This window comes from Electrona antarctica, assembly GCF_951216825.1.
Source record: "Electrona antarctica genome assembly, chromosome: 8".
Lineage (NCBI taxonomy): Eukaryota > Metazoa > Chordata > Actinopteri > Myctophiformes > Myctophidae > Electrona > Electrona antarctica.
This window is the reverse complement of record NC_136789.1, coordinates 16003024-16017699: the sequence shown is the minus strand read 5'-3', so window position 1 is coordinate 16017699 and position 14676 is coordinate 16003024. Positions and strand designations below refer to the sequence as shown.

General features: G+C 41.9%; 1 long non-coding RNA gene across 1 annotated transcript; it reads right to left on the bottom strand.

Annotated features, from left to right (window-relative positions):
- Window positions 1–77: 77 nt before the first annotated feature.
- Window positions 78–1179, bottom strand: LOC306928631. The gene is made up of 4 exons (XR_013790725.1): window positions 1058–1179; window positions 641–678; window positions 425–555; window positions 78–159 (listed from the first exon to the last, which is right to left on the bottom strand). It is a non-coding gene; the product is annotated as an uncharacterized lncRNA (long non-coding RNA).
- Window positions 1180–14676: the final 13497 nt, after the last annotated feature.

Sequence of the window (14676 nt, the reverse complement as noted above, 5' to 3'; positions counted from 1 at the left end):
TCCGTTACCCACTCGGTGCTCTACATCCCTTTAAATGTTCTTTTCCAGAATGCAGAGTTGCTTACCATGAGCTATTTTTTGCCGAACCAGAATAGATGCATGCTTTTGGATACTGGAGGGAATTATTACACTTCATTTCGTCATTTCTCGAAGTCCTTCCTGTGCAATGTTAAGTTAAAAACATTGTTAGTTAAAAAAAAATAACAAAGTTAAAAAAATGGCTACAAGCTCACGACACGTGAGCTTATAGTCATCTATTTTACTATTATCTGAACATTTTCGTCAATTTTTGAAAGTATTATGTAATCTAGTGATCAAACCAGTAAAAGACAACTTCATGCCCAATCAGGATATCCAAAGTCCCAGGTGATATCTGTCACAATATCAATATAATATATTGCTATATTTTGTGAGACTCACTCACCCACTCTGTTCACTCTGGTCCCCACCATATGAGCCTGCAGGGAGCTGTTTCCACCCTGGCACAGTGTGCGGAGGATACAACAGGGATGTGTGGGCTGCCTCACTTTCAGTAGGACTGTGCACTTTGTCTTTCTATATGAAGAGTTTGAATATTAGTTTGTAAGGACGCCATGATGCATCATTTAAAAGTGCTGAAATATAATTATTTTTTACTGACCTAAATCCGGTTTTATTGACACATGAAACATCAATGCCCTGTTAGAAAAAACAGACCCACAATGATTAACATACGCTCGCTCTCTGTCTCTGTCTCTGTCTCTCTCTCTCTCTCTCTCTCTCTCTCTCTCTCTCTCTCTCATTACTTTGTTTTAACATACAAAAATGTTTCTTACTTGAAATAGGTGGGTAGCCATCTCACTGCAAAAGAATGTGACAGTAAGTCCAATTTGTTCATAAATACCTTCATTTGTGACTGAATTGAAAATGTTTATCTTTTTTACAGAGATATATTCTTTGCCTGGCTTTGAAAATGGCTTTGGAACAAAACTCATCATGAAAATTGTAAGTTATATTTTGTGTTTGTATTTGTGATTGATTTGAATAGCGGGCTTCGGAATGTCACTCATTCATTTACAAGGAATCACTAGAGCGAGATCAGATACCTGGTTGTGCTGGAGGGCCCTCTCAATGTTGTCGTGTAGTTAACATCAAGAGTGTCATTGAGTGTATTTGTCATTGTAGTTGGCGGGTTGTAGGTTGTGGCCTTTGTAGTTGTAGTGTTGTACGTAGTGGCCTTTGTCGTTGTAAGGTTGTATGGGGTTGTTGTGTCGTTGGAAATAGTTGTCGTAGTTGGTGTTGCTGTAGTTGTAAACTTGGTAGTTGTTGCTGTTGTTGAAAATGTAGCTGCTCTTTGTCTTGATGTCATCCTTTGTTTCATCCTTTGTTGAAACATAGTGGCTGTTGTAGTTGTCAAGTTGTACGTAGTAGCTTTTGTCATAAGGTTGTGTGGGGTTGTTGTTGTGTAGTTGGAAGCAGTTGTCATAGTTGGTGTTGCTGTTGTTTTTAACTTGGTCGTCGTTGCTGTAGAATCTAACTTGGTCGTTGTAACATTGTTTGTTTGAGTTGTTGTAGAGTTGTAAGTAGTAGTCATTGTCGTTGTGAAGTTGTATGGGGCTGTGGATGTAGTTCTATTGGTTTCTAATAATGTCAATGTTGGCTCTGCTGAAGGACTGGTTGAGTCCTTGTATGGCAAGCAGCTGTCCAAGTGATTTTCAAACAAGCGATGGAGCTGAAAAACAGAAACATTAAGCCATAATTACACTTTATTGTATTCATGGATGTAGTCCATGTTCAGTTGGATTTCTGCCCTATACTGTACCCAGTTATTGATGTCTGTCTCATTCTTTTCATCTCCAGTCATGTCCACTGTGACTTCCATCCAGTAGTACACAGCTGTAAGGAAGAATAAGAATTCACAATAATACAGTAGATTATCACCTGGTTATTGGTCTTTGCTGGAGTTTAACCAAACACAATCCGGCACTGAACCACGCCTGAGGTTTGGGTAAAGAAACTGAACAATGCGATGAATTGTTTATCACATACCTAATATCATAACCTTATATATTCACAGAGACGGCAACAAAATAGTATTTGATCAACACAGTGATTTGCACAGTCAGTGCAAATCAATGTTCCTGGTTCCCTGCTCAAGGAATTGGGTAGTTCCTTGCACATGGAGGTCACACATGCAATTTAGCTTGCACTGGTTGGTCAGCTGCAATATATATAATCCCTCGGGAAGATATGGCAGCTGACCAGTGAAGTTTTCACTCTAACATTCATTTACCCCTCTCCCATGGCAAATACAAATTCAAATTATGTTACTTGCTGTTACAACCCTGGCCATTGGCAGCAATATAAAGGAGTAAACAGGCAGGTATTGGTTGAAAGTGAATGATGTGAACTGTATTAATACTAAAGCAAATCAAGAGAAGAAACGTGTGCTCAGTAGAGTGCACATCTTCACCAAGAGGCATGCCCTAATGATCATAGTGTTGTATGCAGTGACTTGTCTATGTACAGCCATGTACATAGACAATTATTATCATATCATACCTATAATACCTCGATAAATAGGTATTTTCGTGTCTATAATATATTTTTTTTATTGTTGTGACAATATTATAATTTGAGTCAAACTTTCAATTTACAAATTCATTGTCACATCGGTCTGCCTCCCTGTCTTTCTCATACACATTTATTGTCTATTTCTCGCCATTTGTCCCTCAGATTTATGTATGTCTTGTTGTATTACCATATATGGCCCTGCACACACACACACACACACACACACACACACACACACACACACACACACCCATATTGATTGATTGGTGCGCCGTGAGCTTGTAGATCTGCTGTTGTGGTTTGTACTTACATTCATTGGTGCAGGACTGTGGCAAGTTGCAGTGTCCTTTTGTTGGCTCTGAGGACACAGGTGTTTAAGATAGGTTAGCTGTTTAAGATAGGTTAAGTCACTTCACACGGGTGTGATTTTAATGTTATTTGGATGACCCTAAGGATCATAAAATACCTTGAATGATTACTATTGCAATTTATTTTGGGTCACACCCCTTTATAGCTTAGATTGACTGTCCTAAATACCAAAGCCACGTTTATGGCCGCAGACGGAATGTTCAATTTTACCCTGTTTCCAAAACACTCCATGAATAGAGTATTTGGTATCTGAGCACTGGTCCTCTGAGTATCTTAAAGACCAGGCCTATAGAGAGATGCACTCTGTCTTATACCTTGAGTCAGAGTAGCAAAGTGAGCTCGGAGGTGGGTCCTGGGGGAAAGGCCTAGAAGGTCTCATATTAGTTTGTTTGAGAGGTTTGCAGTTTTTGAAACCCAGGTATGGACAAAGCTTGTGCCATAACACATGTGGGTATCTTACCTGTTGTAGTGTGCGATGTGATGGATGTTACAGTGGTATGAGTGGAGGAGGAAGTTGTTTTAGATGTGCTCTCAGGGGTTGTTGAATTATTAGCGGTTGTTGTAGGAGTTGGGGTAGATGAGGCTAGGGTATAAGAATTAGGTGGGACTAGAGTAGAAGTATTAGATGGGACTAGAGTAGAAATATGTGGGACTAGAGTAGAAGTATTAGGTGGGACTAGAGTAGAAATATGTGGGGCTAGAGTAGAAATATGTGGGACTAGAGTAGAAATATGTGGGGCTATAGTAGAAATATGTGGGGCTAGAGTAGAAATATGTGGGGCTAGAGTAGAAGTATTAGATGGGACTAGAGTATAAATATGTGGGACTAGAGTAGAAGTATTAGATGGGACTAGAGTATAAATATGTGGGACTAGAGTAGAAATATGTGGGGCTAGAGTAGAAATATGTGGGGCTAGAGTAGAAATATGTGGGGCTAGAGTAGAAGTATTAGATGGGACTAGAGTAGAAATATGTGGGACTAGAGTAGAAGTATTAGGTGGGACTAGAGTAGAAATATGTGGGGCTAGAGTAGAAATATGTGGGGCTAGAGTAGAAATATGTGGGACTAGAGTAGAAATATGTGGGGCTATAGTAGAAATATGTGGGGCTAGAGTAGAAATATGTGGGGCTAGAGTAGAAGTATTAGATGGGACTAGAGTATAAATATGTGGGACTAGAGTAGAAGTATTAGATGGGACTAGAGTAGAAATATGTGGGACTAGAGTAGAAGTATTAGATGGGACTAGAGTAGAAATATGTGGGACTAGAGTAGAAGTATTAGATGGGACTAGAGTAGAAATATGTGGGACTAGAGTAGAACTATGTGGGACTAGAGTAGAAATATGTGGGACTAGAGTAGAAGTATTAGATGGGACTAGAGTAGAAATATGTGGGACTAGAGTAGAAGTATTAGATGGGACTAGAGTAGAAGTATTAGATGGGACTAGAGTAGAAATATGTGGGACTAGAGTAGAAGTATTAGGTGGGACTAGAGTAGAAATATGTGGGACTAGAGTAGAAGTATTAGGTGGGACTAGAGTAGAAATATGTGGGACTAGAGTAGAAGTATTAGATGGGACTAGAGTAGAAATATGTGGGACTAGAGTAGAAGTATTAGATGGGACTAGAGTAGAAGTATTAGATGGGACTAGAGTAGAAATATGTGGGACTAGAGTAGAAATATGTGGGGCTAGAGTAGAAATATGTGGGGCTAGAGTAGAAGTATTAGATGGGACTAGAGTAGAAATATGTGGGACTAGAGTAGAAGTATTAGATGGGACTAGAGTAGAAGTAGTAGATGGGGGTAGGACAGTTGTGGTAGATGGGGTAGGTGGGGGTAGGAGAGTTGTGGTAGGTGGGGTAGGTGGGGGTAGGAGAGTTGTGGTAGATTGGGGTAGGAGATGTGTGGTATTTTGGGGTAGGATAGGTGGGGTAGGTTGGGGTAGGAGAGGTGTGGTATTTTGGGGTAGGAGAGGTGTGGTATTTTGGGGTAGGAGAGGTGGGGTAGATGTGGTAGATTGGGGTGGGAGAGTTGTGGTAGATGGGATTGTTGGGGTAGATTGGGGTAGGAGAGGTGGTGTAGATGTGGTAGATTGAGGTAGGAGAGGTTGGGTAGTTGGGGGTAGGACAGTTGGGGTAGGTGGGGGTAGGAGAGGTTGGATAGATGTGGTAGATTGAGGTGGGATAGATGGGGTAGATTGGGGTAGTAGAGGTTGGGTAATTGGGGTAGATTGGGGTAGGAGAGTTGTGGTAGATGGGATAGTTGGGGTAGGTTGGGGTAGGAGAGTTGTGGTAGATGGGATAGTTGGGGTAGGTTGGGGTAGGAGAGTTGTGGTAGATGGGATAGTTGGGGTAGGTGGGGGTAGGAGAGTTGTGGTAGATGGGATAGTTGGGGTAGGTGGGGGTAGGAGAGTTGTGGTAGATGGGATAGTTGGGGTAGGTGGGGGTAGGAGAGTTGTGGTAGATGGGATAGTTGGGGTAGGTGGGGGTAGGAGAGTTGTGGTAGATGGGATAGATGGGGTAGATGGGGGTAGGAGAGGTGGGGTAGATGGGGTAGATGGGGGTAGGAGAGGTGGGGTAGATGGGGTAGATTGGGGTAGGAGAGGTGGGGTAGATGGGGTAGATTGGGGTAGGAGAGGTGGGGTAGATGGGGGTAGAAGAGGTGGGGTGGATGGGGTAGGTGGGGGTAGGAGAGGTGGGGTAGATGGGGTAGATTGGGGTAGGAGAGGTGGGGTAGATGGGGCAAGGGTAGAATATTTAGTCACGGCTTGGGTAAATTGTATAGGTGGGGATGGGGGAGGAGGCGGAGGAGGTGGTGGTGGTGGTGGTTTGGCATGGGAACAGGATGCCTGTCCTGGTGAAAGAGAACACAGACTACCACCATTGGAGTAAATGCTCAATTTTCCATTAACAATAACTTTATACAATATTCCATTCCAATATTTGAAGCTTCCTATTAGTCATCATATATTACTGTGTCTTGAACATCATTCTGCATTGACGACATCATATTGAAGTTTCATGACAGCTAGCACAGTTGAATTAATTAATGCTTTGCACAAGCACATTCTTTCTGTAGAAAGATTCTGGTACCCACAAGTTAGAAGCTGGGACGTTCTTAAACCAGATAAAAAAGAATGTCAGACAAGGCTGTTTAAATTAAGATTAACTAAAAAGGAAACTATACCAAAATATTGTATAAACTAGAAAAAGTGCCCTTCTGGGCACAGGTCTCCACCAGGAGGATAGGAATGTGTGATGTTTGGCAAAATGTTTAGGAGTAATATAAACATGTTTTGTGTGTGTGTGTGTGTGTGTGTGTGTGTGTGTGTGTGTGTGTGTGTGTGTGTGTGTGTGTGTGTGTGTGTGTGTGTGTGTGTGTGTGTGTGTGTGTGTGTGTGTGTGTGTGTGTGTGACACGGCTTGGCCTGTTGTAGCGCCACCATGAGGCTGATTTGAAAACTGTCAAGTGGCATTTCTTCCTCAGCCTGGTGGGAATATGCATGCACAGTTTCACCGCAATCGGATGCTGCGTTGAGTAGTTGTGGCGATTTGTACAAAACGGGTACAAAGCAGGCTACTCCTGAAAAGTTTAGAAGCCAATCGTAGGCAATGAAGGTGGATTATGAGAAATCAAACAAACCCGTCTTGATCACATGACTATGGAGAGCATGTGTACCGATTTGCGTGACATTTGGATAACATCTGAAGGAGTAATATTAGAAAATGTGCTTTACATATGTCGGCCTCCTAGTGGCGCTATAAAGAGCAGATGTGAAAAATTCCAGGCAAAGGTTTTTCCTTGGCCTCTAGGGAGTTGGCATACAAAGTTATCCACAAATCCGTGCAGTTGGAGGTAAAACACTTTTCGGCCAGTTATAGCGCCACCATGAGGCTGAGTTGAAAATGTTCACGTGGCATTTCTTCCTTGGCCTAGTGGGAATGTGCGTGCGCAATTTCACAGAAATCACACGATGTGTTCATGATTTGCAGCATTTTGTTTAAAACTGAGCACTCCTGCGAACTTTGGAAGCCAATCTTAGCCAATCAGGATGGAGTCTGAGAAATCTGAAAGACCCGTTTCGTTGAATGGCTCTAGAGAGACTGTGTACCAATTTGCGTGATGTTTGGACAAAATCTGTAGGTGTACTGTCCAAAAACTTGTTTTGCAAAAAGCGGCCTCCTGGTGGCGCTATAACAGGCCGTTCTGAAAATGTTGGGGCAGAGGTTCATCGTTGGCATCCAGGGAGTGTGTGTGCAAAATTTGGCATCGACCGGTTAACGGTGCCGGAGATTAGCTGTTCACAGACGGACGGACACGCGGACGGACACACGGACGGACACACGGACGGACGGACGGAGTGCAAAACATACTCTCTCCCCATGCCTTCGGCCTGGTGGAGACAATAAATGTTCATTAAAAGGGGAATTTCTTCCTAACCCTTTTTTTTTACAAAAGTAAGTGGATAATATGTATATTGACCCAAAAACAAATATTAAAAAAGTGCCCTTCTGGGCACAGGTCTCCACCAGGAGGATAGGACTGTGTGAGATGTAATATAGTAATATAAACATGTTTGCCTTTGATGGCAATTGGATGACTTGAGGCATTTTGTTCCAAAAATGTGTTTTGCAAAAATCAACCTGTTGGTGGCGCTATAACAGGCCAATGTGAAAAGGGTGGGATATATTCCTCAGCCTAGTAAGAAAATGTGTGAAAGATTTCACGTAAATTGCATGCTGCGTTCATGATTTGAGGCTTTTGTTCAAAACGGGGCAATCTTGCAAACTGTGAAAGCCAATTATAGCCAATTAGGATGGAATATGAAATATCGGACAGATCCGACTTGAGCACATGACCATAGAGATACTGTGTAACGATTTGTGAGATTTTTGGACAGAAGTCGGCCTCCTGGTGGCGCTATAAAAGGCAGATGCGGAAAATGCAGGTCAAAGGTTTGTCCTTGGCCTCTAGGGAGTGTGCATGCAACGTTTCACGCAGATCGGTGCAGTTTTAGGTAAAAAATGTGAAAAGCTGCCTCATGGTGGCGCTATAACAGGCCGTTCTGGAAAATGCGGGGCAGAGGTTCATCGTTGGCATCCAGGGAGTGTGTGTGCAAAGTTTGGCATCGACCAGGCTAACGGTGCCGGAGATTAGCTGGTAACAGACGGACGGAAGGACGGACGGACACACACACACGGACGGACACACACACACACACACGGACGGAGTGCAAAACATATGAATCTGTAATTCATACATAAATGCTTTAAGAATATATTTTCACCTCCTTTCTTATTGTCTCCACCAGGCCGAAGGCATGGGGAGGCATGGGGAGAGAGTATGTTTTGCACTCCGTCCGTCCGTCCGTGTGTCCGTCCGTGTGTCCGTCCGTCCGTGTGTCCGTCCGTCTGTGAACAGCTAATCTCCGGCACCGTTAACCCGGTCGATGCCAAATTTTGCACACACACTCCCTGGATGCCAACGATGAACCTCTGCCCCAAAATTTCCAGAACGGCCTGTTATAGCGCCACCAGGAGGCCGCTTTGTGCAAAACAAGTTTTTGGACAGTACACCTACAGATCTTGTCCAAACATCACGCAAATTGGTACACAGTCTCTCTAGAGCCATTCAACAAAACGGGTCTTTCAGATTTCTCACACTCCATCCTGATTGGCTAAGATTGGTTTCCAAAGTTTGCAGAAGTGCTCAGTTTCAAACAAAATGCTGCAAATCATGAACACATCGTGTGATTTCCGTGAAATTGTGCACGCACATTCCCACTAGGCCGAGGAAGAAATGCCACATGAACATTTTCAACTCAGCCTCATGGTGGCGCTATAACTGGCCGAAAAGTGTTTTTACCTCTAACTGCACGGATCTGTGGATAACTTTGTATGCCAACTCCTTAGAGGCCAAGGAAAAACCTTTGCATGGAATTTTTCACATCTGCTCTTTATAGCGCCACCAGGAGGCCGACATATGTAACACACATTTTCGAATATTACTCCTTCAGATTTTATCCAAATTTCACGCAAAACGGTAGACATGCTCTCCATAGTCATGTGATCAAGACGGGTTTGTTTGATTTTTCAAAATTGGCTACGATTGGCTTCTCAACTTCTCAGGAGTAGCCCGCTTTGTACCCGTTTTGTACAAATCGCCACAACTACTCAATGCAGCGTCCGATTGTGGTGAAACTGTGCATGCATATTCCCACTAGGCTTTGGAAGAAATGCCACTTGACCGTTTTCAAATCAGCCTCATGGTGGCGCTACTACAGGCCAAGCCGCGACACACACACACACACACACACACACACGCACACACACACACACACACACTCTTATTTTTGTTTTACATTGTTATCTCATATCTCATGATATGGTATAAATTATAGATATATAGATGGTTTTGATAGATTTGATCTTATCTTTGCACAGGTTGGTGTTGTGTGAATGTACAGTATTAAAGATAATCCTCAATACAACTTCCGCATCCTTCCTTCTTCACACATATTTTCCATTTGTTTCTTGGCTTCAATACCAAAACTAGACAAGCAGGTTATCTATATTTAGGAGCCATTGTGAATGCGCAGCACAGTTATGTCTGTGCCCGTGTACGGCGTGCGTGTGTGTACTGTATGGTGATTACATGACACTGACTGACGTGGAACAGGTCAGACAGACAGTGCCTCAGTCAGATGCCAGGCTATAATGATGACGAGATGAGTGATGCTCTACCATCGTCGTCTGCAATCTGCATGCCTTCTATTGTTTCCTTCCCTTGGAAACATGCTTATTATGATGTCATGAGCTCACCTGTGACTAAAAGGAGGAGGAGGATCTGGAACCAATATGAACTTCTGACACATGGTTTTGGTTTACCGTTCATGGTCCTGAAATGAATATAATGAAAAAGGTATTTATGCATCAACGCTGTTGCCGGGTGGAAACCTCAGATGTCTAAAAAAACAAAAACGGTTATGCTTTTTTTTCACTTTGTCTTACCACATTGACACACAGAAGCTACATTAACTGATGTACAGTACAAGTTCAGAATGCGTGTCGACGCGCTTTGAGCTTGTACTGTACATCAGTTAATGTAGCTTCTGTGTGTCACTGTGGTAATACAAAGTAGTAGGGCATTCATTTATTAAAAAATCAAAAACAAAGTTAAAATATGGAAATAAGGGGTTTCGCTTCAACAATATGTTTCAAATGTACAGAACTCTAATGCTTCCTTCCTGTGAAGAGCAGATCACTGACTGATTACATTCTCTTGATCTTCAGAAATGTCTTAACCTAACTTATTAAAACCAGTATGTGGCATTTTTAGATTTCTTTGGCTATTCAAAAATAGCAGATATACAAGCGGAAAAAACTGTTTTAACTCAAATCTTTGCTTCTGGGGGTCCTTGCAACTAATTATTTTTTTGGATGGGGGTCCGCAGCCAAATTCATATAATCCGGGGGGTCCTTGACATGAAAACGTTTGAGCACCACTGATATAGCAAACATTATACAGTGTTTCAGAAAACTGTTGGGATTCAGCAGGCGTTTCTATAGAATCGGCCTCAGGTGACTGAAAACATGGGAACAGGATGCCTGTCCTGGTGAAAGAGAACACAGACTACCACCATTTGAGGAAATGCTCAATTTCCCATTAACAATACAATGACAAGAAAGCCACAGTATTGTTCTGTCCAATTAGTGCACATCAGAGCTATCTGACCAGACAGGCCAGTTTAGGACATCTCTTAACACCACCTATTACATAAGAACTCACAGAGCCATTACAGGAGGGGGTGGAGGTGGGGCTGCCAAATCTCTGTGTGATAGTATGTGTGTGTGTGTGTGTGTATATATATATCTATCACTTTGTGACATTAACCAACTGAAACCCCTGCATCCCTATTCTTTGCCAAAAATAGCTGATCTACAAGCTCACAACGCCTCGCACTGCGAGGCGTTCTGAGCTGATAAATAATCTTTGTTCTCTCTCTTGATTGGATTATTATTGTTAAACCCACCTGAAAATGTACAGTATTTTCTGTTTACTTAAGAGCCGGAGAGAAGGCAACTGAACACTGAATTAGTGTTCTAGTGATTACTAGAGCTTTTAACCTTTAACAACATGTTTTATTTTAGCCCAAAAAGCAAATGGAGAGCAAACAACACCTTTAATACAGCTAACTGTATGAGGGAATTGTAGATGACTCAACCTCCTTGCTGGTTTGTTTTCTTTGACCATAAGTAGTGTGTGTTGGAATGAACAGTATATTATGTAATGTTAATCATTTGTTTAAAAAGTGTTGGACCACAGTTATACTGTATCTAACATAATGGCATTCGCTGTTGACCATAACTCTGTATACTACTATCTTTTAGATCTTTTACACTTGTGTCCACTCAAAGGGGGTCGTGGGAATAAATATGAATCATGACTGTTGAAATACATAATCCTAAAGTAAACATCTCAATGTGTGCAGATAAAGACACACCTTTTAGTCACTAAGAGCCGTACAAGTCAAGTGTCAATACATGCTGTAGAACAATGCCGTTATCTTGATCACAGCTTTTGGCATTCACAAATAGGCTAATAGACCGTACTGTATAATGCATGGTATCCATGACAAACATCTGTAAATGTTTTGCGGAATCCAATTAGTAGGAGACAGACTGAAGGCTACTATATACTGTATATATACTGTATACAGTATACAGCCTATATATGTAGCCTTCAGTCTATCTCCTACTAATTGGAGGAGACATGTAGACCTGTTGAAGACCCCTGCTATAGAGCGTTGCAGTCCCACCGATGACGAGGGCCCAGGAAATAATTCCCCATTAATTTTCCCCATAGACTTTTCAAAATAGTGTTTATTTAAAGACGTTTATGCCGCGGACAAAGCCAACTCTTGTTGTGACAAATCATGAGAATAAACACAATGTTTTGGGCAGATCAAATAATTAGTAAGAAGAAAACCAACACTTTTTGTCTTGTTTTTCTTCTTACTAATTATTTGATCGGCCCAAAACATTGTGTTTATTGTTTTGTCACAATAAGAGTTGGCTTTGTCGTGAACTTTGCGTGAACGTCTTTAAATAAATACTTTTTGAAACGTCTATGGGGAAAATTAATGGGGAATTATTTCCTGGGCCCTCGTCGTTCTGAAAGGGGGCGGGACTGCGACGCTCTATAGATATATCTCTGTATGGTCACACAAATAAATGCATGTGTGTAGTCAGTGTATAGCATAATTTAAAGGTGCAGCAAGTGACTTTTTGTGTTAAATAAATTAGCTATGTATTCTGATAGTTTGTTCATGAAAATGTAATTTCAGGTTGGGATACCATTGTCATCCAATCACATAGGATACAGGATGAACAAGGGAAATAGGAAGAGATGATGCAAAGAAATCAGACAAATTTGGAACACTATAATAATCTCATGATTGGATGAAATTGCCAACTCACCTAAAATGCATGAGAAGAAGAAGAAGAAGAAGAAGAAGAAGAAGAAGAAGAAGAAGAAGAAGAAGAAGAAGAAGAAGAAGAAGAAGAAGAAGAAGAAGAAGAAGAAGAAGAAGAAGAAGAAGAAGAAGAAGAAGAAGAAGAAGAAGAAGAAGAAGAAGAAGAAGAAGAAGAAGAAGAAGAAGAAGAAGAAGAAGAAGAAGAATAAAGCACACACAGGGCCTATAGCAGCACATGGCATAATAGGCTATAACACTACCTGGAGTTGCGTGGTAATGAAGCTCTGACTCCATCACTCATGTCTGAAGCCTTCATATTGACTTGGTCGTTGTTTCCATGAGAGACACATTTCTTGCCAACGGCACGGCAACAGTCCTGTTTTAATTCCAGACCAGCAAAGCAAAAATCCAGTTTTAATCCCAGAGCAAAATCCCAGAAAAGGTTGTTGCTTGAATGAGAGTTAATGAACATTCCCTTAGTGACGATCGGTTTTGAACTCGCATATAGTCTCACTCAAAAAGGCTGACTGTCTGACAGAAACGAACCTACTGACTGAGTGTGAGCACTGTCACTTTCCCAGCATCATTCTCTGACACACACACACGCACGGCACGCCCTTAAATAGGCTCGATCTCAGCCAGGTAGGGCCAGAGAGACAATAGCTTCATACCTCTTTTGACTCCCGTAGACTTCAAACACATCTTGCACAAACATGTTTGTTCTCTTCTGTTCTCTATACAAATGACTACCATTCCTTCTCTGTGATATATCAGATAATTCACACACACACACACACACACACACACACACACACACACACACACACACACACACACACACACACACACACACACACACACACACACACACAATTTAGATATCCATTCCCCGAGGGTTAGGTCACCTATAGGTGATGTGTGGTCTGGTGTTCAACGTGGGCCCTAAGGTGTGCCTCGGAGCTTTCAGTGACAGGCGTAATTCAAAACCGGTGTTTCCATGAAAGCACAAAGGAGTGAGAGTGCTGGTATGACTGTAAACAAACATGCGCATGGCTTCTTGCGTCAGGAGATGCCAGATCATGCCACCGTGCCGTATAGGCCTACATGGCATGCTGTTGATTGGGTTGGATTGCTTTTGAACCCAACTGTCCCCATGGTTTCGCTGCTTCTCATAAAATGCATGCCAACAAACCAATGTCCTGCTCAGCATTGCAGGTTAAAAAGTACTTAAACCCTCTAAGTATAATCAGACCTGAGTTGCCTCTGCTGTACTTGGACTGCTTTTCCCCTCTGATTCAGAGGAGATTATTGTCTTTGGTCCTGGGAACACACCATCTCCGATCTGTCTATCGATATGTTTTCATAACAGCCATATTTATTTTTACTTTTACAGTGTATGTTTATATTTTTCAACAGGTTGTACGGCCATGCAATTATAAAATCTTCCTTATCTGATCTAGCTGTAAAATAAGCCCAACTGTTGTGTTGTTGGTGGCTCACTGGAACACACACACTTCATGGTTTGATCACAAAATTAGATAACCAAAATCTCTCCCTTTTAAATACTGGTGTTTACTGTGTGTGTAACGTTCTTATCTTATAGGGCAGCAGACTAAAGTAAGACAAGAGTTATTTCTGGAGCTTATTGTGATGGTAACCAGGATATCTGACTAATTCACTTAAAGGATATTAAAATCTTCACTACATAATTATGATTTGCCGCTCCTAGACACATACCCGCTATGGCAATAGACCTTGTTTTACGGCAGCCATAAAACGGAAACGGAATGCCCAGTACGAATATGTGACGATGTGAACTGGGCAAGTGTAGTGTCTCCATGCCCGGGGCTCAAGGCTCCAGAAGCAGCGTTGCCAGATTTTGAGAGAGAAAGAAGCAACCATGGTCAATGAAAACAAGCCCAAAAGAAGTGACTATCCTACACTTAAACCTTTGTGTATACAAATTGGCTATTTGAAAATAGAAGATCTACAAGCTTGTAGCCATGGGAAATAATATCCGGGAATAAGAGGGGAAGTGTTGGCTGTAATTACTCCTGTACAGTTTGCTCAAACAACCAATGTAACTCTGTACCACCTTGTAACTATTCCTTATAGCCCCTACACATTGTATGACTTTTTAAGTTGCCTGAGAGTCATCAGATTGTTAAGTATTTCACACTACTTTTTTTTTTTTTAATCGTCTGACATTATATCTTTGTGGCTTTCACACTAAACGATTGATCACTGACTAGGGATCACACACTGCAAGAGATCACCAA